Source organism: Anser cygnoides, chromosome 13 (genome assembly GCF_040182565.1).
Source record: "Anser cygnoides isolate HZ-2024a breed goose chromosome 13, Taihu_goose_T2T_genome, whole genome shotgun sequence".
Classification (NCBI taxonomy): domain Eukaryota; kingdom Metazoa; phylum Chordata; class Aves; order Anseriformes; family Anatidae; genus Anser; species Anser cygnoides.
The window spans coordinates 14,042,359-14,064,734 of NC_089885.1; the positions used below are offsets into that span (position 1 = coordinate 14,042,359).

Genomic DNA, 22,376 nt, shown 5'->3' on the forward strand with positions numbered 1-22,376 from the left:
CGGGGTGAAACGGCCCCAGGAAATTACAGACAGTCAGCCTGGAAAATCCCAGGGAGCTTGATTTGCTCACAGAACATGTTTGTGTAACAATACAATGGGGGAGCCCTATTTTTGGTACAATGCCTCGCTCCGCGTGCCAAGACGTGCTGATGCTCCCTGGTGCTGGCAGGCACCGGTGCGGCAGCGCTGGGGCTGTGCTCGGCTGCCCCTGCTTGCCCTGCAGCCCCTGGATGAAGAGCAGAGCCCAGGGGGCTGCGGGTGCAGAGGGGTGCCCCTGCCCTGCAAGGACCAGTGCTGCTGCCTGCAGGGGCTGAGAAATCTCGCAAGCAAAAGTTACCAGCAGCCAAGGTACGGGGTGTGTGTTTCCGAGCCAGCCTTTTGGGGGCAAAGTCTGAAGAGATCATTAAAAAACATCAAATAGTTCTTTGCCAGCGAATAGAGGGAAGTGGTGTGGAATATTGCTCAGGCTGCAGGGAGGACTCTGTTGGGCTCTGCCTTGTAGGGAACTCCTTTGGGTTCGCAATGCTCCACGCGTCTGCACCATTTGCACCTACTTTTGCTTGAATCACCTTTGGAGATGCTGATGCAGACAAGAGTTTTGCAGCACCCAGCACGGGCTGGTGAGGCAGTACCGTGGGGAGGCGGCGGGGAGCACAGTGGGCGTCCCACTCCAGCCGCCACCCAGCTCCTCTGCAGCTGTCCCAAGGCAAGGCTCCTTCCCGGAGATGCTGAGGCTAACCGCAGGGCTAATTTCAAGGACAGGTGGCTAACGAGCAAGCCCAGCTGCCCCCACCACCTCGGGGAAGACCCCATAATGTCCTCAGCCAGGGGACGGTCTGCAACCCAGCCAGCTTCAGCCCCTTGGCATTCCAAAGCGTGACGGACCAGAGCAGTGCCCCGTCCATGCTCACGGGCTGTGGCACGCGCCAGCAGCCTGTCCGCGGCTGCTGCTGCCTGGGGATGTGGCAGCAGAGCCGTCCTCCTGCACCGGCTGCCCCGGGCTTGCTTTGGGCTTATTGGGAACATTTCTGGGAGATGCAGCACAGGCGCACCTGGAGAGGTGGGTTGGGAATGAATGTGGCCACCTTGCTTTGGCTTTGCAGCTGCACTGGGCTTACCACGGGGCCGGTGGATGCCACCACGCGCCCAGGTGCCTGCTCCAGTGGGCTGCCGGATGCCACCCCCCCAGGTTTAAAACCAACCACCTGGCTGCGTCCTTCCCCTGCACCAAGCGGGGACGTGCCCCCGCCCACCCTCCCTGCGCCCACAGCCTCCCAGCCCCGGCACCGGTGACGCCAGCACTGTGCCGTGGCGATGCTCTGGACCATTTTGGGGGATGCGGATGGGGCTCTCCAACAGGTGACGCAGCCTGCCGGGTCAGCTCGTGTGTGCACCAGCAGTGCCTCGCCGTGGGGAGACGTGCAGCTCCCCTGCTGGTGCTCATCCTGCGGGACCCCTGCTCTGCCGCGGGAGCCGCACGCTGCCCTTTATTCTGCTTCTGTCTCGGCGGCTGCTGGGAAGACACGGAACAAACAAACTGTTCGAACAATGCTTTCCAGGAACCGCTCGCTTCCTCCCGGAGTGCCGAGGTCGGGGTTATGAGCACCACACGAGCACCCGCGCTCGAAGCACCGCCGCGCTGGAGAGGTGAGCGGCCCCCCGAGCCGTCCTGCGGGCGTCTTTGTGGAAAAGAAACGAGTTGTGCCTCAGCCCCCACCCCCCCGAAGGAGCATTTCTGATTTCCAGCAGCCCGCGGGGTGTGGGGGGGTGCCGGCTGCGAGGAACAGAGCACTTGCGCTTTTGCACGTTGGCGTTTCGGGGAAGGCTCAGGAAGTGCTGATGAAGCATTTGCGCTCTGGGTCTCACAAGCTGGAGGGGAACATGCGTGGTGAGAGGCTTGTTCCCATAGCTCCTCCAAAAAACCTTTGCAAGGGTGCGTTTGTGAAGTGGGCTGCATGTAAATTATCCATAGATAAGCTTAACGTTACCGAGCAGGTGGAACAGGGCAGGGTTCAGGAAATTATGCAAAGAGAGGAGACAAAGAGCCGGGCTGCAATTGCCCTTTGTTTAGGGGACCCAGGCTCACTTTCTGCAGTCACAATGCGTTAGTGCAGGGCACAAAGGCAGGCAATTTCAGATTTGATTAAACTGTTTGACAGCATTCATATGTTAAATGATTATGTGCTGCTACCTACTGCTGCAGTATGCGTATCTCAGGAGAATCACAGATGAACCCATCGAGGCCAGAGTGTGGTGTAACAGGAGATGTAATTAATAAACTAAACAAGAGGGGGAAAAAGGCAAATTTGTTGTGGTTTTACCCAGTGACCAGGCATGACAAGTCAGGAACAAATGAGTAATACAGACGAACACAGATGCATGCTCTGGCGTTTGAGAGCCTAATCCGGATGCAAATATTTTAGGCAGGATCCCGTCTCCCATCTTCAAGCCTTTAGACACACATGAGAGCTGTGTGGCATCCCCTGCGCTGGCAGATGCCTGCGGAGTCAGGTCGTGGCTGTTCAAAGGCATTCCCAGCAGAAGGATTATTTTGCTTTTATGCTTGCTGCCCATTCAGCCTTTTATGAGATGCCACGAGGAACCGAATGAAATTCAAAGCAGGAGTGAGGATTAGAAACCCCCCCCTGTCAGCCGCACAATGTCCGGACGGAGGAGCCGGGCGGGCCCTGCGGGCAGAGGCGATGCGCACCCGGACATCCCCTTCTCCGCAGGACGGGGACAGAAGGGATATCGCAGCCCAGGTGCGCTGCCTCCAACCCCGCTTCTTCCCACCCCTGAAGAGATAGCTCTGAAACACGTGCCTTCCCTGCGCGACTTTTTTTCGGCAACCCCAGCCTAAGGGAGAGGTGTTCAGAGACGGCTCCTGCGAACACCGCCAGTTAATGCATTTCCCACTCTCATCAGGCTGATTGGCAGCTGCCAGGCTTAAGTTGCCCGCAGAGGCATTATGTGCGTCCACAGCTGGCTTAGAAATACCCGTGCCCACGCACAGAGTAGCGTCCTGCAGCGTCACTGTGCCCAGCTCCAGGCAGCCTGTTACGCTGCTGCAGCGCATCTGCATGCTCAGGACAATATTCTCCCCAAACCTTTTAATACCCACTCTGCTGTCGCCAGCAAGCGTTTCTCCCTTCCTCCAAAATACTAAAAAAAAAAAAAAAGAAGCCAAAAGCGGTGTAACGATGTTTCTCTGGAGATGAGGGCCCTCGGAGGGCGGCTGGGAGGCACAGGGAGCTCGCAGCACTCCCGGTGCACCAGATTGCAATGAAAGCTTTTATTGCCCACTCATCTAGCCTGTATCAGTCAACTATTTGGCTGAGGGAGAGGCGTCCATTCAAAGCCAGTTTACAGCACAGTCTTTATTTTTATTTTAAAAGCATCTGGAAATTAAAAATCCCCTTTTGGCGCTCGTCCACTTTGGAGAGAGAGCCAGCCCTGTCGTCTGGCCAAGCAGCCCAGCTCTGGCTGCGTTGGGTGGATCCAGCGCTGGGACGTTTTTCTAACTGGAGCAGACGCGGGCTGCTGGCCTCCTTCCAGCAGCTCGACAAACTTCCCACGCCGAGCGCCGGGTTGGTCCTCACGCCGTGAGCGCGACACCGCGGGCACGTCACCCAGAGCCACTCAGGGTGTGCCGTGCCCAGCCGCGGGGACATCCGTCAGGAGATGCTTTCACCCAGACAAAGAGCTACGGTCTGGCTGGTGCACACAGGGTTTGCCCCAGGTGAACCGACACCAAGCATGCACTATTTGTTCCCATTTGGGGGCGGCTGCAGGTCTGGAAGGTGTTGGCCGTCCCCGGCAAACTGTCCCCATCAGGGGGACACATCGTTGCTGCCTCCTCTGCAGGAGGGGACGGTACCTAGGGCTGTCTGAAGCTGGTGGCGCGGCTGTGCTGGGTTCACAGCAGAGCCCTGGGAAGTTCTCCATGAGCAGTGTTGCGCCCCGAGATGCAGCGCATTTCGATGAAGTCCTTCCTCGGCAGGCTGGTAAAGCCCAGCTGGGTCAGCCCTGGGGCACCGGTGTGTTTTGGAAAAAGGAAGTAAGTAAAAACACGGTTATGTGCAGGTATGGGTATGTGGACCTGGTTTTCATCCTGCGGGAAGCTGCAGGCACTGGAAATCCCCAGCTGGCACCTCTGGCTGCCCGGCCCCAGACATCCCCTCACTGTGCCTCTGCAGTGGGAAGGCAGAGGACAGAGCAACAACAAGGATTTATCTTCTCTGTGCTACAGAAGGGAAATTGAGCAGCCCCTGCCCAGCAGCTTGAGGTTGCTGCTGCAGAGCATTGAACCTGCCGGGCACATCAGCTGCAACCCGAGACAGCATCTTTTATCCAAAAAAATGTTTGAGATGGGCAAACGTACATCCAGCTAGAGGAAGATTTTAGGATCTCCACGCAGACCTTTTACCGAAGTCCTGCTGAGCGCTGGCTCCTTGCTGCCGTCCTCCTGCAGCAGAGCCTGGGGAGGTACCGGTGGGGCACGCAGACCGGACCCACGACACCTTGGCCACGGGGCTGCGTACGGCACAACCCGAAGGAAAGGAGGGTTTGGGCGGGCAGGTCCTCTCCCATGAGACCGCCGTGGGCATCCAGGCACCGTGCCGACGTTTGGCTCTTCGTTACCTTTCGCAAGGGCTGCAGAGCCTGGGGCTGCCCTCGTCCTCTCCTCCCCTCACGGCTGGCAGACCCCAACGTGGGACGGCCGCAGCGGCGGCAGCGCGTTATCCCGTCCGCATCCGCGCCTGGAGGAAACGGGGATTATCGCTCGCAAGTGATTGCTGGGGGCAGAGGGAGGCAATACACCACCACCAAGCTGGGGAGAGGGAGGGAAGCCCAATTAGACCCCTCGCAAGGGCCAGGCATCGGGAGATGCGAGCAGAGGCTCTCTTCTAATCTTAGCTAAGCTCTCGCAAAGCCCTGCTGCACATGCACAAACTAGAATTTTTCAAAGGCTCATAAAACCGAAACAACCGTGGTCAGATCCTTATGGCAATGGCAATGAGCCCGTCTTTAGCGCAGAGCTGATCTTCCCCCGCTGGAATTCAAGTCCTTCTTTCAAAGCATGGAAGCATTAGATCTCTCCAAAGAAAGGATTTCCTGAATTATTCTAACAGTGAAAAAAAATTAAAAATAAATTGTGTATTCTTCTCTGGCCTGGCTCTTGCAGGCCGTTGAACTACTTGGCTGAAATTTTCTCAAAAAAAGAAAAAGACAGAGTCATGACATCAGAACAGGATCCTGCACTCAGGAGGGACAAGCAACCTCCAGTGCAGGCTGTGCTACCAACTCTGCCTCTAGTAATATCTGCCAACTTTGTGAGCATCGTGCATTGCTTAAAGAACCTAATCAAGTTATATATTCCTTTTGAAGTCAGACAACTTTGATTTAAACATGGCTTCAGAGCTTTGAAAACCCAAATCTTTTCTAGTTTGTCTTCCATGATGGTTCCTTACCTGTCTCCCATCATTGAATAAATCATTATAAACATAAACCAGATGCTTGATGCTAACAATAACTTTAGAGGGCCCTGCTTCCCCTACGCTGTATGGGCAATGACTAACACACTTTTAGCCTCCAGACTTAATTTAAAGCATTCTGAAATTGTGCACTGGTGAGATGAAGGCTGCCCGAGACAATAACTTTTACATTAAAAATAATCTGTCTGTAACAGCAACAAAGTGAAGGTTGTCCTCCTTCAGCCCTGGAGTCTCAGCCTGCTATGGGCACTGCAAGCCACGGATTGCACTTATATGAATTTGTGCGTGAAGACATTGGGAAAGGAAGACTTTGCAAGCACCTTAAAGAAAATAAGGTATCTGTGGTTAAATGCACGTGAGCGGGGGCTTGCGGTGAGCATGCAGCAGCCGAGCACAGCTCCTTGCAGCAACGCCTGCAGTATTTTCTGCTGGGTTGTGACAAGGGACGGTGCTGAGTCTCCAGGTCATGGGCACTGTGGCACTCTGGCAGGAGCAGCACGTGGTTGAGTTGACCTCAGCCTCTGCACTGCAACCAGACACTGAGCTAAAGCACTTTGAAAACTGGAATCCACCTTGCCTGGAGATAGATTCATGGAGCGGCGGGGCGGTGTGGTGGTGCAAGATAGAGCGTTTCTGACCCAAAGACCTCAGCCTGCAGAAAGTCTGTAGCTAACAGCTGCTCCAGAGCTGCTCTGTAGGGAATATATTGCTCAGCAGAGGAACACACTTAAATGCATTACTAGTACAGCTAAATCAGTGTCTGGAGATTGAGATCTGGCAACGAAACAAAGTTTTGAAAGCTTAGTTCAATATCCTTTCACTTTTCTAAGCCTGCGAACATTTAGCCCACAGGTCAGTTAATCTTGCGATTTAATTTACACATTTTTGTCATCCCTTATTTACATAGTTTGCTGTCTTATTCACTTGAAGCAATAACCCAAAAGTGGAGAGAAGAAGGAAATTATTATTTTAATGACGCATTTTCAGTTCTCGCTGCAACACACCAGGAGCATGGGCTCACGGTGGTGGGATGGTGCAGCCATGTGTGAAGGCCAGGGCTATGCTGGGGACACAGTGCGGGACCGGGGGCCATCTTCTGTCCTCCTGCCCCCCGTCAGTCCCTGGGCTGCTCTCTCCTGGCCCTCTCCACACGCTGTGCAGGTTTGTCTCATCCAAGCGGTGGTCAAGGAGGGTGAGGAGCAATCCAGACCAGGAGAACAAGTGCTTTGTTCCTGGTTGTCCTCAAGGAGAAGACGGACCCCCAGACCTGCCCTCCCACGAAATCTGGCCAGAGAACAACATGCTCCAGAACTTATTCATCCTGCATGTTTTGGGGGCTGCTTCTGTGCCAGGTGCCCCTTGTGTTGGCGTTACCTTCGCACCACAGACTGGCTTTTCCCAATTGCCAGCTGCCTGCACAGAACTTCATCCTCCTCCCTGGCTCTCCCCTCGCTGCCTTCTGCCTGCCTGCTCCTCTGACACAGATGTCACCAGCTTTAACCCTGGACTTTTTCCCGTTCCAGTCTCTGAATGAGAGCTCACCGAACTCTATGACATGGGAATGGGAAGAAGCACAGAGTGGCGTGAAGGTGGTACAGGCTCTGGTCCCAAGCCTCTCCCAGGAAGCTTTTGCCACCTGCTTCGCCTGCCAGCTACGGTGCGAGAGCAGGGGTGCTCCTTGCCAAAGCAGACCCTGCTGGCTATCCAGCCATGCTTGCAGCAGCGCCAAATCCATCTCCAGAGGATGTTAGTAGAGCACTAGAATATAAAAATCCATAATTTATGCATTTTAAGCCATGTTTTTGATTATGTCGAATGGTGAGCAAAACCTGAAAAGTCTCTTTTATAGAAAACGTTAATTCCTTATGACGTTTTTTTCCTTATAAAGAATGATTTACCTGTCCCTTGGGTTATGGTCTTTGTACAACACAGCATGTGTCTGTTCTGGTTCCTCACATCTGAGATACAGATCCCAGGCAAGCAGCTGTCCCATGGTACGGTGGGTTTTACATGATGAATGGGAATCCTTTACAGGCAGCTTTCATTTTCTCATCTGAAAGTCTCAATGCATTAGAAGTTGCCAGAGTCTTCTGAACTTTCGTATCTATTATGCCATCACCGCTATAAATGCTTTCAAACTAACAACCAGACAGATTTCCTTTCCTTGACCAAGCACAAAAAATAAAGAGAAAAGACAGAAATCATTACGTTACAGACTACCTTCTCCTCCATCCTACTTAGCCATCGCTTTGTAAAGTGATATGAAAGGTTATTTACATTTGGATACATCTAAGGGGATGGATGGGACCAAATGCTCCAGCAAGGATCACAGCTGTTTCCTTTCTTGCCCTTGCCTGTCTCTGGCACTGAGCAATCAGCCATGCTCAGATGGGATCCTGACAAAGGATAAAATACAAATAAAAATTTTGGGGGAAAACTGGTGGCAAATAGGCAGTTAAAATAATCTCATGCATTCATTGCCTGTTTCATTTCCTTTTTAGCTCATTATTTTTTTTTTTCTACTCCTGTTTGGTTCTGGAGAGGGGCATTTTCAGTCTCTGTGCAGGGATGAGAGCAGGCGCGCAGTGGACAGCAGATCCGCTGTTGTGTGGGCAATGGCACTTTCCAGGCCAGCATTGCCAACAGAGACTTCCAAACACACAAACACGGTGGGTTGTACAGCTGAAGACTGGAACTGCAGCCCAAGGCCTCTTCAGGGTAAGACGTCAGGATCCCAGGCGTCCATTTTGTGTGTCTGGCAAAAACATTGTACATCTAAAAATAATGAGTGATGGTAAAAAAAAAGAGAAAATTGTCTCTCATGTGAAATCTCTCATTCAGTCTCTTCTCATGACTCTGAGTTTTTCCTGTTAGTTACTGTGTCTTTTAAATGTGCCCTTTCAAACCCTTCCCAATGGCCCCGTCTGCCTGGCCATCAGCAGTGGAGGCAGTGCCTTGCATGAGGACTTGCAGGGCTCTGAGACCTTCGCTGGCCCCTGGTGGGAGCCCACACTCAGACAACCCTGAGCACCCCCCTGCGCTGGCAGCCTACGGATAAAATCTGGGTGGGTGACTTAAGAGCCTCAAAAATTGCCATGGTGAGTAATCCTCCAAGAGTTGAAGTTACCCTTGTAAACACAGGCTTGACAAATACTGTCTTTTACAAAAAAATAAAAAAAAAAAAAAATCAAAGGATCACACTTGCTTTTGAAGTGATGTTTGGTCACAATATTCTTCTATTCTTCTGTTCTTACAGGTCAGCTGCATTGCGGAGAGCACACAATCACTTCAAAATAATTGATGCAGTATCTGTTCTGCTAGCTGATGTGTTTTAAAAATTGTACATCCAACAAATGCCAATACACAGTTCACACATACTAGGTTCTATCCTGGAAACACATACACACGTTTTATTTCTATCTTCACTGAGAATAGGACAGGATTTTGTATTCCTGTACTTTTTATAACTCTCTCCTCACCCTGCTATGGGTAGTGGCAAAACATCCACAGCACACAGTCTCAAACAACTGCGGTGGAGGAGCTTTTATCCAGGGGACTCCAGGGGCTCCTGCTGTCTCCTTTATGCCACACGTTGAGCAAAAAGGGACTGCCAGGGAAGAAGTTCAGCCCCAGTTAATGCAGGAAAGTGGCAATGCACGGATCAGAAACGTAACAAATTCCTTTATCCTGGTGCTTCTTGGGCAGACTGAGCATCTCGACATTTGATGCCTTGGGGACAAGACTGGCAGGATTGTTTCTTCTTGTCATTCTTTCCTGAGCAGCTTTTAGTGTTGCACGTAGGGAGATCACAGCAGAGGGAAAGGGAGACACAAACCCTCTTTTCTCAGACTCTTGGCTAAAACCCAAACATGTTAAACATTTCTGCTAGGAATTGATTCCTGACAGCAAATCTCCAAGCTCTCATCTCTGACAGCTATAAACCCAGGGCTGTTTACATGAGATCAGCACATGCCCGTGCTGCTGTACACTTTACAGCGCGTGCATTTCATGTATCTACAGAAATAGGGAATCCACCCTAGCAAGCCCTCTAGCGGTCTCAGCTGGGGAGATGGGGCCAGATCCAGGCACTGAGGCTCCACACGGTGCAGGAGAACCAGCAAAAGCTTCCCTAAAGCCTGAAGACCTCAGAAGACATGAACTAGCACTTGTGGGCAGCCAAACAGTGCAGCCGAAGACATGTGTGACATTTCAGCTATGCATAAGGCACCATCTAAACAGAAAATATTGGAAGCGTGTTTCTAGTGAGTTTGCAGAAGTGTTGTTTGGGTACGGGATGAGGAAGAGCTATGTTTTGCATCGCATCCCATCACACTGTGGTACTAGTCACAATTTTGTGATGGCTTTCCTTTTTGTTTAGGGGAAAGGGAAAAAAAAGCATGATGGAAGTCATGCAAGTGGTTAAATGGAAAGATCTGTTGATCTTGCAAGACCACTGGTAAATAATTTAACAAAGATCCTTAACGAGTATCACTCTACAGGGAAAAAATAGGTCCACTTTAAACACTGCTTTTCCAATTTGGATGTCTAAATCAGTATTGCAGTCCTTTAAAACAGCCAAACTCTGTAGGAATTGCCATGGAGAGTCAGACGCGGAGCTCTGGCTGCCAAGTGTAAAAGAGAAAAATGTGAGAAACTTCAGAACAGGCAAGCATGGGGCAATCTCCCTTCCCCCAGAAGAGCTCATCTGAGCCCTGGGGACTATCTGAAGCATTAAAGCAATAGGTTTTGCCCTACCCAAACCATGGCTGGCGTGAACTCTCCGGTGATGGCTCTTCTCCATAGGAAGATTCTGCAAAGCCTTCGATAATTTTATGGAAACACCTCATCGCATATTTTAAGTATTCCCTTTACCGTCTCTCTCCCAGAAGGATTTTAACCTCTCCAATAAACTGCGACTAGACACATAACATCCTGTGGTCACTCTGGATACCTGCACACATGGAGAAGCCTTCACCGGCACGGCTGCTTCACAGCCGCGGGAGAAGCTCGTGCGAGGAGCGTGGGTTCCCCACCGGGAGACACCTGATTCTCAGGGAAGGGAGCGCAGGGCAATTAGTCACTGTAAAACAGCCTAATGAGGCTAAAGAATTAGGAATTGCCTAGGCTCCAATAAAATCCGGTGCTTTATATGACTCGAGATGCAGTTGGAGGAATCTGGCTAATCTTTTACTCTCCTAGTAAATCATTCATTGAGGCCATCTGTGAAACATGAGAAGAGCAGCCTCAACCCAAGATTCCCGCTTAGCAAAGCTCTCACTGGCTTGGCCGGAAAGAAGCTTTCCTGATAAAGCTGATAGCTGGTCCAAGCCCTCACGATTTCCAGCAGCAGTAATCCTTCTGGGGAGATTAGAGGAGCAGCCCTCGACGGTCCTGGAGCATGGGTGTGCATGTTAGCACAGTTTAAGGGAAAAAAAAAAAAATCCACGGCACTTGCCAGGGGAGGGCCTGGCCCAGAGGCGTACCGCCGGCCGCTTGCTTCTCCAGCAGCCTCTGCAGACGGGTCTGACATGCAGCCCCAAAACGGCTGATCGCAGCCCCCCGGGGACAGGGAGCATCCATGGGGCACAGGGAGAGCATCCAGGGAGAAACCTGGTGCCTCGGTGGCACAGACCGAACCACAGGTTGGTTCAAGGAGAGGCACGGACGCCCATCTGGAAAGTGATGTTCAGCTGTACTCAGAACCCAAACTTCCCTGTGTCAGGGAAGTCCGTGCCTGGATCGAGTGAGTACGGCATGGGGCTGTGTCTCTTGAGGAGGAATAAGTCATCCAAAACATCCCCCCACTTTCCACGCCAGGCTGCTTGTGCGTATCTGTGTCCTCCACCCAGATCTGATTCTGTTATTTAAGGAGCAATTAGCCTCTCACCACAGGCATTACTGCTAATCTGGGAATAGAAGAAAGTCCTCAGGCAAATACTTCATAGGGCAAAACAAATAAAATTTTAGCTTACAGGAGAAAAGGGCTGAACACCTAACCACAGCATTTGAGAACATGAGTTACAATCCATTTCCTCCATGAATTAAGACAATACGTTTTTTTTACTTTTTTTTTTTTTTTTAAACCTTCTAGTTTCTGAATTTTTAGGAGCTGCAATTCCCAGGTGGCTCAATAGCCAGAAGGAACAAAGTTTCAAAGTGAAAGATGAGATGCTCCAACTCCGGGAGCCAAATGCTTAAAGGGAAGTGAAGGAAAAACCCAAAGAAGAGACAAAACGAGAGCAGAGCAGGGCTGGAGGCGCAAGCCTGAAGTCTTACCTGGTGCTGGGCTCCCAGAGGAGGCAAGGTGTGCAGGCTCTCCGTATGATTTTACCCTTCGCCAACACACAGAGCACAAGCACCAGCTTCCCTGCCTCATGCATAGTGCTGCCACCAACAGTCCCAGCTCAGGGCAGAAAGCGGAGCACAAGCGGACTGGCACGGTGGCCTGTTTCGGCCAGGGTGCCCAGGAGGCTGAGCAGGTCCCACCTTTAGGATCCATCAAACACATGTGCAAATCCAGATAGTTATACTGGTTTGGGGTGCCTTGCAGAAACACAGCTGCAGATGGGAAAATACAGCCTCTCCTTCCCGGTGCTTAAGCTAAGCAGTAACACGCTTGATTTAGCGCTGAAGTCTCCTGAAAGCCTTGGCCCAAAGTCTAGTGCTCTTGATGACCAAGAGAAGTTTGGGAAGTGATTATGTCTTGGAGCAGCACATCTGACAAGCAGTAGGAGCTGTAGTTCCTAGGAAGCCAGAGATCCTCTTTGCTATGTGAACTTTAACCAAGGTTTGGTGTGATAATCCCTCCGTGCTGTGGTTTGTAAGATTTAACTATTCCTACTGTTTTCCTTGGCTTTCTGGCATTTTCTCCACTGAGCCTTGAGGTCAGTAACTGCACGGAATGCATCATTTTTTCTGCTTTCTCCCTAAAACCTCCTCAGATCTAAGCAGAGCAGCATCTCATCAGCTTTTGCACCGACCAGCTTATTAATAGCGCATTTTTCTGTTGTGGGGAAAAATAAGTCAGAGCGAGTAAGACTGGAAATTGCTTTACTTTATTTGCAAAAGCCAAGGGCTCTTCCTCCCCGCTCACTAAGCGTATGAAGGAAACGTAGGGAAGTGCTTCCTCCGTTTCCAGCCACCCGTCGCGAGCGCTGTGAATGCCCCTTCTGCGATGCTGCCTCCTTTCGTAGCGCGTTCCGCGCCACCCTCGGGCAGCGGCGGCCTGCTGCGGCGGTGCACACTGCAGCCTGCACCCCCTGCAAGAGGAGAGGTGTGGAGGGAGAGGCAGCAGGGAGGGCGGCCGGCACCCACGCCGTGTCAGATGCAAAGCAGAGGGAAGGAGGATGACAGACAAAGGGTAGCAGAGAAGCGCCCAGCCTCAGCAAGACCAGGGAAGTGCCAGGGCTGTGGCACCGAGGAGTGCCCGAGCAGAGCTGCAGAGACCCCCCAGCAGGACCCCAGGACCCCCCCAGCAGGGCAGAGCTGACACAAGAAGCACCAGCAGGGCCCAGCCGGGCAGAGGGATTTTCGGTCTGTTTGGGCAGGACTCGGGTTGTTCAGCAGCAGGCTACTCCGGCCTCCCAACCATGGCAATCGTGGTGCATCTTCCACCCTCCGAGTCACACACAGCGAAGACTGCAGAAGCATCTGGTATAAATCCTCCTCCCTGGGCAAAGGCAGGAAGCACAATTTTCACGAGACTCTCTTAAATGGAGAAAATCATCCAGGCCTTTTCTTTGCAAGCAGTGCACCCCTCCTGGAGCCCTGTGTGATCTAAGTTGCTTAGGAAGTAAATGAAATAGAGTGAGCCAGAGAGATGTTAATGGTTATTTCTCCAAGAAAGAAAAGCTTGATTTTACCATGGGGATCTTGTGTCTGCTGTGATCCTTTCAGCGGCTTACAGGAATGCAGGAGGAATTAACTGGCAGCAAGGACTGGTTTGCCCTTGCAGATCTTTGAGCAGTTTCATCTTTTGAAAAGAAATGCCCCCCACTCCTGAAAAAATAAAACACAAAACAAACCCAGACAAACAAACACTGACTCCGGTTGGTAACGTGCAGTTCCACCATGGCCCGTAGCACTCTCTTTTTTCCAACTAACCAAAACAGACCTAGAGCTTGTAAGTTCTTTGGAGACTGGGGCTGCAGCTGAGATGGTCGATGCACAAAGAGCAGGCAGCATTACGTGAGTGGCAACGCTGGAGGAGCTGGCTCCAGGCAAGGTGAGAGGAAAGGGAAGCGGGAGGAGGATTTCCAGGCTCAGAGCCATTTGTCGCTTGCCCGTGGTTAGTATCTGTTAAGCTAACTGGCAATTGAGATCAACAGCTAGGATTTTTCCATCCAATCTAAGCGAGCCAGCAGTTGGGTTTCATTCAAGTAATTGTTCTAATGGATAATCATGTATTATTATGACTAGAGGGCTTATTACTAGAACGTTGCACTAAATTCAATAACCCAAACTCACCATATATTGTCCCTCTTGTGGGGGCTTCAGTTGTTTGAGAAGGAGCCGTAGAGTTGCGTGATCATCCCTAAAACCTTCTTCCCTAAGTTCCAGCTTTGGAGAACAAGTTGTTCATCATATGCTGAATTCAGCCTTGGAGTAACTCCAGTGAAAACAAAAGGAGTAACAACAGGAATGGATTAGGCCCAATTGCTTTCACATTTCTCCAACTTGAATTTCCAATTCCAATCCTAAAGGAGGAGTGAAAAAAAAAAAACAAACCACCACCATATGGCACAATGACAAATACACTTCAAACGTAAATCTGCCTATGCCGTGAGCTCATGCCCTTTGGAAAATGCACCAAGGTGAGCTTCCAGAAGCTTACCCATAAACAAAATCCTGCTGTTGTCTAGCAGAAGCAATATATATTCCTACTTTTGCCAAAGTGTTGCAAAGATTTTTTTCACAAAATGGTCAAATCCACGACACAGTTCTAGGTGGCTACACTTGAGATTACTGACCTTACATACTTATGAAAAAAACTAGTATTTGCCAAGCTGGGATATAAAATCACGAGGATTTCATTTCACAAAAACATACTGTGTAAGATTAAATAGTGTGTGTTATGTACTAAACCCATTTTCCAGGGAGAGTTGTGCATGGGTCGGAAGCGGGCATAGTCTCACCTACAAACCCTTCTCTGCTAGACCATCTCTTTGGTTGTATGGATGTGAACCAACAGACAGTAAGTGGAATAAGGACTGAGGTATTGAACTGCATGCTCCCCTGCTGGCTGTCGAACCATGCTTTCCCTTGATGTTTTCTGCACCACTCAGTCATCGTCTTTACAGTAAGTTACATCTAACTGCGACCTGCTGCTTCCTGCCCGGCCTGGTGAGCCACCAGCGTGGAGAAACTTCCTCTGGGCACGTTCTTCAGTGCATGCTTTCGGTGGCTGCCATGTGAAGTTAACCTGAGAAAAAAAAATGTTGCCCTTTTGTTTTCACTGGAGTTATTCCCAGGCCAGATTCAATGCGTTAAAAAGGGGGTGACAGAGTTATCCAGTGGTCAGGGAGTGGGAAGTAAACTGCAAGTCAGAATTCCTGGGTTCAGTTCCTAGCTCCTGTTAAACCAGTTCTAACCATCTGCTCCCTTTGTGCCTCCACACACTCCGTTGAGAGTTTTATTAATAACGATGACACTCATTTAAATTTATTCCCCAACAAGTAAGAAATGTATGAAACGTCAGAGAAGCACAAAGCATTAAGCCTGGGACCGGGTTTGACCCACCGGCTTTACAGAGTAAATGCAGAGCTTCATTCAGCTGCCACGCTGGAAACTGAGGAGCCCAGCTCAGCTGCTATCTAGCTCAGAAATCACTGCACATTGTTTGCAAACTTATCAGGAGTGACTTGAATTGTGAATTAGCTTCAGCAAGGCAGCTGGCAAGCTGCTGAAGCATACAATGCCTGCTGAATCTGCACTTCCTGTTGGAGACGTGCGAAGGAGAAGGCAAACTATGAAAGAGCAGAGAAACCGCTCCCAACTCAAGTCAAAGCTACGTGCAGCACAGGCACAACAGGGCCAGTCGCTGAGACGGGGGAAAACCAGGACCCCCAGCAACAACGGTGCTGATGGTACTCAGCCCTTGCACGGCACTTGCTAGGGAGAGATTTCAAAGCACTTTGTGAAGATCAGGACCATCATCTCCCCCCACCTCCTCACCCAGCTGGGTTAGACTGTCGAGCCAGGAGAGCAGCGGCAGGACCTTTCCAGGCTGGTGCCGCAATCCTGTCGGCAGCTCTCCAGCACGCAGCCCAAGGCTGATGCATGCTTATTCTCACATCTTCTTTTCCAGTAAAGAACCCAAGCTATGTCAAAAGCAGCAGCAGACACCAAGACGTGCTCCAGCCAGCCTTAGCCAAGCACTCACCTGGACACAGCAGCAGAGCACAGCTGCATGGTCGGACGCTCGCTCCGTGCGGGCAGACATTCCCCTTTGCACTGTAGGTTACAAAGCTGAAGCTGCTGTAAATTCTCCAAGACCCAGGTTTGTATGTGCCCACATAGAGAAATAACAGAAAGATGCTTGCTGCCTGCGGTCTGACGGGAATGCTGCAGCATCAGCACTTCAGGAGAAAGAACCCAGCTTGTACACTGCAATTCACTAAAACTAACTGAAATGTGCCACAGCATGCTTCTGAAAGACTTCCCAGGGCTGGGAAAACAGCCAATACGCAATATACTCCTAGAAAAGCTCTCTTGCTGTGAGTAGGGTCTTTCATTCATTTCAGGTTGTCAGTAAATTTGATCAAAGTCTCTCCTCTAGTATGAGAATGTGTCTTTCTCATAATCAGAGCTCCATCTCTTCATTTTTATCAGTTTTCATGTTATTGGTACAATGAAGTCCAAACCTGACTCTGGAAAGCTATCATGTACGCTGAAAGGAGGAGGTTACATTTGAGTGAAAAGAAAGAAAACAATAGAAACTTCCAGCAACAGGGGTTGCAGGGTGAACTCAACTTAGACGCACTTCAGCTGAAATAACTGCTGCTCATTAAATACCATTCCGTGCTTTGCAAGCCACGATACGCCATCCTGTGGTCGTACAATAACCATTAACTTCTCACGTCTTCTGGTCCAAAGTGCCCAACGCAGTCAGACGCACGTTGCGTGTGCTGGCACTTACGTTTAAGTCTCATTCACGCTCGGTTTCTTGTTGCTGATGCAAAGCAAGGATGAAAAACTTCAGATACTCTCCAAAAAATACCCGATAAGCCCCGATGTGCACACGTTGCAAGATGGGTGGCTGGCTTGCTGTCTGCATACAGGTGTAACACAGCCCCTCTTCAGCACGAGCCTTCCGCTGGCAAGGAGCGTAGCCAGGAGAGCCCACAGGAAAGCCGTCGCTTCCCCCATACCACGCAGGCGTACCAGCTCCTGCCCTGCTCTCTTCTTCCTGCTGTGTGGCATTCTTCTTTCTGCTCCACTGGGCTCTGCACTCCCTGGTCCTGCCAGGTCCCCCCTGCTCTCCACTCTGCTCTTTGGGCACCTCCGTCCCACTGAGGGGTAGGAACACCCTCTCATCTTCCATCCCCCCCCCAATTTTGCCCACTAACACCTAGGACGTACCCTCTCCTGTTGGAAGCTGGCAGTCCCACTCGGTAACCGCTCCTAAAGGCGAGAAGTTGAACATCCAGCTTTGCGTTAGCCAACAAACACAACTGCAACCTTCAAGGCTGACGCAGGCTCAGCGTGAAGGGTGGCGGTGGGGAGCTGTGGCAGCGCCCAAACGCAGCGAGCCCCCCGTACCCCTCTCGGTGCCCACCTGGCCCAACCTACCCACGCTGCTCCTTGCTCGTGTTGCCAGGTTTTAACACAGGAAAAAAAGTGACCAGCAGCACCAAGAGTCCTCAAAAGGCAACTGTTTCCCATTACAGTACTAGTTCTTTCGAGCTCTTTGATGTTGCTTCTCCCACACAAACAAAGCTGTTTCTTTCACAGTCTGTTCTTGCACACGAACAAGATGTTACACGTACTATACGTAGCACATCCTCGACTTATTTAAAGCACATTTGTCCCAACTCACTGCACTTTGTTCTCTATCATTTTTCAAACCAGTACTCATGCATCATAGGCACAGAGACATTTTTATTCTACTTCTCCCTGTCACAGTGATTTGTCTTCCAAATCCTTGGAAGTTCTGATCATAGCAGAGAAAATTCAGCACTGAAGTAGGGTTGAGACCGAGCCGTTAAGTTCATGGCATTAGCTGAATTTTCCCCTAAATTTTAGGGGTTCGGAGAGCACAGTTTGCTTTGCCAGAGGCCTGTTACAAAATTTCTATTTGGATTCTGGACTAGTTAACTTTGGTTGCATTCTTAATCGTACGTCGGCCCACAGTTTGCGATACCACCCGTTTCTTACCTGTGCATTGCAGATTCCAGCTTTTCCACACTGGAAGAATTGCTGATCTTGCATTGCATTGATAAACAATTACAGCTCTCATGACAAATTTAAATTGCAAATTATTTGGGGCAAGGAAAGTCTTTTTGTTCCAGCACAATAGGATTTTCGTAATCTGCATTATAAACTACCCCAGTACAAATAATAGCCTGGCACTTCTGCCAGCTCATTTAATTTTGGGGAAAGTTCACAAGTGGTGGAGACTGCTGCAGAATGCAGGAGATTTGATTAGGTGATGCAAGGGTTAATCCAGTCAACTTTTGAAAAAACAAATGCGTGTCATTGTCTCCAAGATTCATTTGACTCATGTTGTTAAATATGAGTTACTTTTATACAGACTTCTGCATAAACTATAACCAAATGCCTTGCAAAATTAAAACACAATGGATAATTCTTCCAGAAGACACACATTTCATTATCTGAAAAATAATCAAAAATCCCAAACTCTGTTATACCCCAAAATGAGGGACAAACAAGCACCCACAAAGTCCGCCAGGAATTTCACCACAGCTATTTGGTAAGAAAGTCAACGTACGGTAATTAACAGCAAATGATAATTGTGTTTGTATAAGAGGTAAAAATCTCATGCCCCTCAGAAATAAAATAAGGGAGACTAAGGATGTCAGAATCATTATTATAGCCGAAAATGACGCTTTTTTGGATGGTTCAGACAGGAACGCTAGACAGCCTGGTGTCAGCAACAGGCCTGCTGAATCGTAGGGGATTGTTACCACAGTGCTATTCAGAGACCTGAGGCAGGCCATGCCCTCTGTCTGTTGTAGATGAACAAAACTTGTGGTCTTTCAGCACTAAGTTCCTCTTCACAGGACAGAGAAGCATTTGGGGGTGAAAGCACGCTAGATGTTGTTGCTGTGTCACTAAGGGTATGTTCAAAACACTACTTCCTACGTTTAAAGAGAGAGAGAGACTGCTATCAAACCAGCCGAATTGGTTTAACTAAAAATAGGTAGTTCTTTGTTCTGTGTTTTCAGCTTTTATCTCTTTTAAAACACCAGTCTTTCATGATCACTAAAGCTAACACGCATTCTTTGTTAACAGCAAGAACCTACCTACCTACTCTGCATTTCCAGACTTGACAATATAGGAACAAAACAAATTGCTCCATGTTTAAAAAGAAAACACTGGCCCTGGCACACTTGTCACAGTCAAGACTCAAAACCAAGGCCCGATAGGCCCCATATCAAAAGGCTTTCAGATCTAAAAGCAAGTAATAAAAAGCAGCTTTAATGCAAAATGGTTTGGACTGAAACAAGAGACTTCCACTAAGTGCCCAGCACACTAATAAAAGGATAGCCTTGAGGTACATGTACAAGTTAAAAGTGGAAGTTGTGTGCCTTTGTATTTATGGGAATGGTAGTGCCAAGCCAGCAGCCCCGGTCATTATAACCTGCTTACGTGAAGACTCTTCATTTGTAGCAGGAAATAAGTACAGGCTATCACGCTTAAACCAGCTCTGCAGCCTATTTACTTCCTCAGAAAACAGGCCTGCCCTAAAATAACATCTAATTTTGATTTAACCCTGATGACAAAGGTCTTAGCCATGAATTAGACAACCAGTCCTTACAGAAGCTTGATCACCAATTCCATGTCCTCTCCAAAGATGGCCATAAAAGTAGGACAAGTGCTAACCGAATTTTGATGGGCAGGCATAGCTTTGTTTTGGGATGGATTGAACAAAACAGTCCTAGATTTGACAAGGTGTCTTTTCCTCTAAGTTTGAATAGCCCCTACCCTCATAAAAGTCTCAGCTGCTTGAAACACTTGTCTTTTATTTGAAAATTAGTTGGATAAACCAGGTTTATGTTTGGGGCTAAAATTCTAATTTATAGTCAAAAGAGTTAGTACATCCTTCAGCAGCTCACTGGATCATCTGGTACTTTAAATAATCCATTTTACAATAATCACCAAATTTGCTAAGAATTATTTAATAAATCTCAAGACTGAAATATTGAATAGAAGGCAAAGTCCCTTCGCTCTTACTAGGGACTGTTGCCATTTATATCACAACCTTGGAATACAAGAGGCAGTCTGTATAGCTCCAAAAATATTTCTTGGCCTTTAGTCCAAAAAAGCAAATGAAACTGTCCAATGACTTCATGAAATATTTGAACAAATATTAACGCAAAGCTTCTTTGTTGTTGTTGTTACGAAATTACCAGGAATATTTTATGCAGATGAAATTCCTCCATGAAAAACAACTTTTCGTCTTTGTTGTCACACGGTATATTACTCAGATCTACAGATAAGAATGTGGATATTTGCAAAAAATAATTTCCCAAGAGTTATCTACTCCAGTACACACAGTCAGAGTCTTGAATCTGCCTAAGCCTGTTCAAGTTAACCTCTGCATACAGTCCCCAACACGGTTCTGCCTAGAGAAATCTGCCAAGTTGTAGTCTTGCATTTAAAATGCCTTCAGCATTTCCAGTCATCAAAATGAGTATTTTTATGAAATTTTAAAAAATCCCACCTTACCAATTTTATGTAGTATAGCTTTCCTTGTGCATTTCAAGAATGAGTTTTCCAATAAAGTCTGCAGGACTCAGATTTACATCCTCACCCACTGACAGTTTAATTAATTTAATTGTAGGAGAAAGTATTTAATCACATACAGTCAGAAAAACAGCCCCTTAAATACAGGCTTTTGGGCCCAATCTGAAATTCAATGAATTAGAATGAAACATGCATACTGCAGTCCATTTCCTGATTCAGAACACTTGATATTATCAAAACAGAGTTCCAGAGCTGACATTTTTTTTTTTTTAACCTCTCTAAACAACTTGTAAAATCCTTCCAGCATTTTAAGCCTGCTAAAAGAGGAGTCAGTATACTTCAGGTATAAAGGCAGTGCTAGTCTAGTTGTAATGAACTATACAAACATCAACATCATAATGCTGTGCTAGTTAACATATTAAAAATATGCCACCTAAAATGCTGCTTGAATGACACAGATATCTGCTAGTATCTTAACTTTCTTTTCAATAGTTACAACATTAGAAGGAATCATCACTGGTGATTCTCTGCAGTACACGTGCATTAATGATTTATTTCAAAAAAGAAAAAAAGAAGGTGAGGAAAGACGGGAATTCTCATATTCCTGTTTAACTCATTATGGCAATTCAGCACAAGTAAGTCTGATGAAGTCAAAAAAACCACAAAAAACAGTGCTGTGTCAGTGGTTATCTGTTAAAGCTGACTACCAGCACCAGCTGGTGTTCTCCCCCAAAGTGATAGCTAATTAGTTACAGACAAGACAGTTAATAAATCCAGAAATGCAACTTTTCAGTTTTAGTCAGATTGTGCTGTACTAGCCTTTACACTGCAATAAAGATCAATTCTGTAAGCAGCAGAAACTCACATGCAGTTAGGTGCAAATATCAACTATTAGAGTATTAGAAGACTTCGTCTGTTTAGTTTTAAAATGAGCGAGTGGTATTACAGTTGTGAGTGTTAAATACGGTCCTAGATAGGACCTATTACAGTTACAAAAAAGACATTTCATCCTGAAACAACAGACAAAGCATGTGTGTATTATATATATACATATATTTTATAAAAGAGCAATGCTTTCTGAAGAGTGGAGAATAGCCAGAACACTAAAAAAATGCTGTAACAAGAGCCACTTTTTGTGCGTTTGCTTTATGAAGCTTACATTCTAATGTTTACAAAGGGCAGCACTTATATAAGACTCTCCACTAACAAACAAATCTGGAATACATCAATTGTACAGGTACGTCAGCCAAAAATAAGCGATAGCTATGCTCTTCTCAGTTGTAAGAAAGCATGCAATAGGTTTGCCCCTTTTGCCACCCCTTGTTCAGATTTGTAGATCACAGAACCAATAAAAGCGCAGTATAATGAAACCGGGGCACAGGTAACAGGTTGAATTTTATCACAGACTGTTTATCAATATTTTTGCAAATGTAATAGCAGCCTTCTTTCAGCATCAAAAAGGCAGAGAAGATACAAGCATGAATAAAAAAATAATTAAGCGATTTAAGACATCAAAAATTCAAGAAATAGCACTGTGCATATACAAATAAAATTAACATTCAATACTGTAGAGCTCATTTAAAAATGGCACCAATGGACAATATTTTACAATATGCACATTTATTTCAGGTGGGGAACTAATGCTCCACAGGTGAAGATGATAATACAAACGATAGTGCCACTGTTGGCCCATTATGGTACTTCTTACAATTTAATGAAAACACTTTAAAAAATAATCTGGTATGTACATGTCTTCTGGAAACTCAACGGCTTCTTCAGAACAGAAAAAACTAAGGTTCTCCCCCTCCCCTTTTTAGCCAGACAATATTGCCAGAGATTGTGCTCACTTTTAAAGCACATAATCTTACTTTAAATTCAGTGCTATTTTCTTTCAAAAAGATCAGTTGTACTTTCAGATAACAAAAGCAATTATGTTACAAACATTCAAAAATG

General features: G+C 47.9%; 1 long non-coding RNA gene across 3 annotated transcripts; it reads right to left on the bottom strand.

The window, feature by feature from the left end:
- Window positions 1-12,528: 12,528 nt before the first annotated feature.
- Window positions 12,529-17,036, bottom strand: LOC136791847 (uncharacterized). 3 transcript variants are annotated; one of them, XR_010834727.1, is made up of 4 exons: window positions 15,877-17,028; window positions 14,630-14,916; window positions 13,962-14,191; window positions 12,529-13,493 (listed from the first exon to the last, which is right to left on the bottom strand). It is a non-coding gene; the product is annotated as an uncharacterized lncRNA (long non-coding RNA). The 3 variants fall into 3 exon arrangements; XR_010834726.1 differs by having other exon boundaries at window positions 13,962-14,916; window positions 15,877-17,036; XR_010834728.1 differs by lacking the exon at window positions 14,630-14,916 and having other exon boundaries at window positions 15,877-17,014.
- Window positions 17,037-22,376: the final 5,340 nt, after the last annotated feature.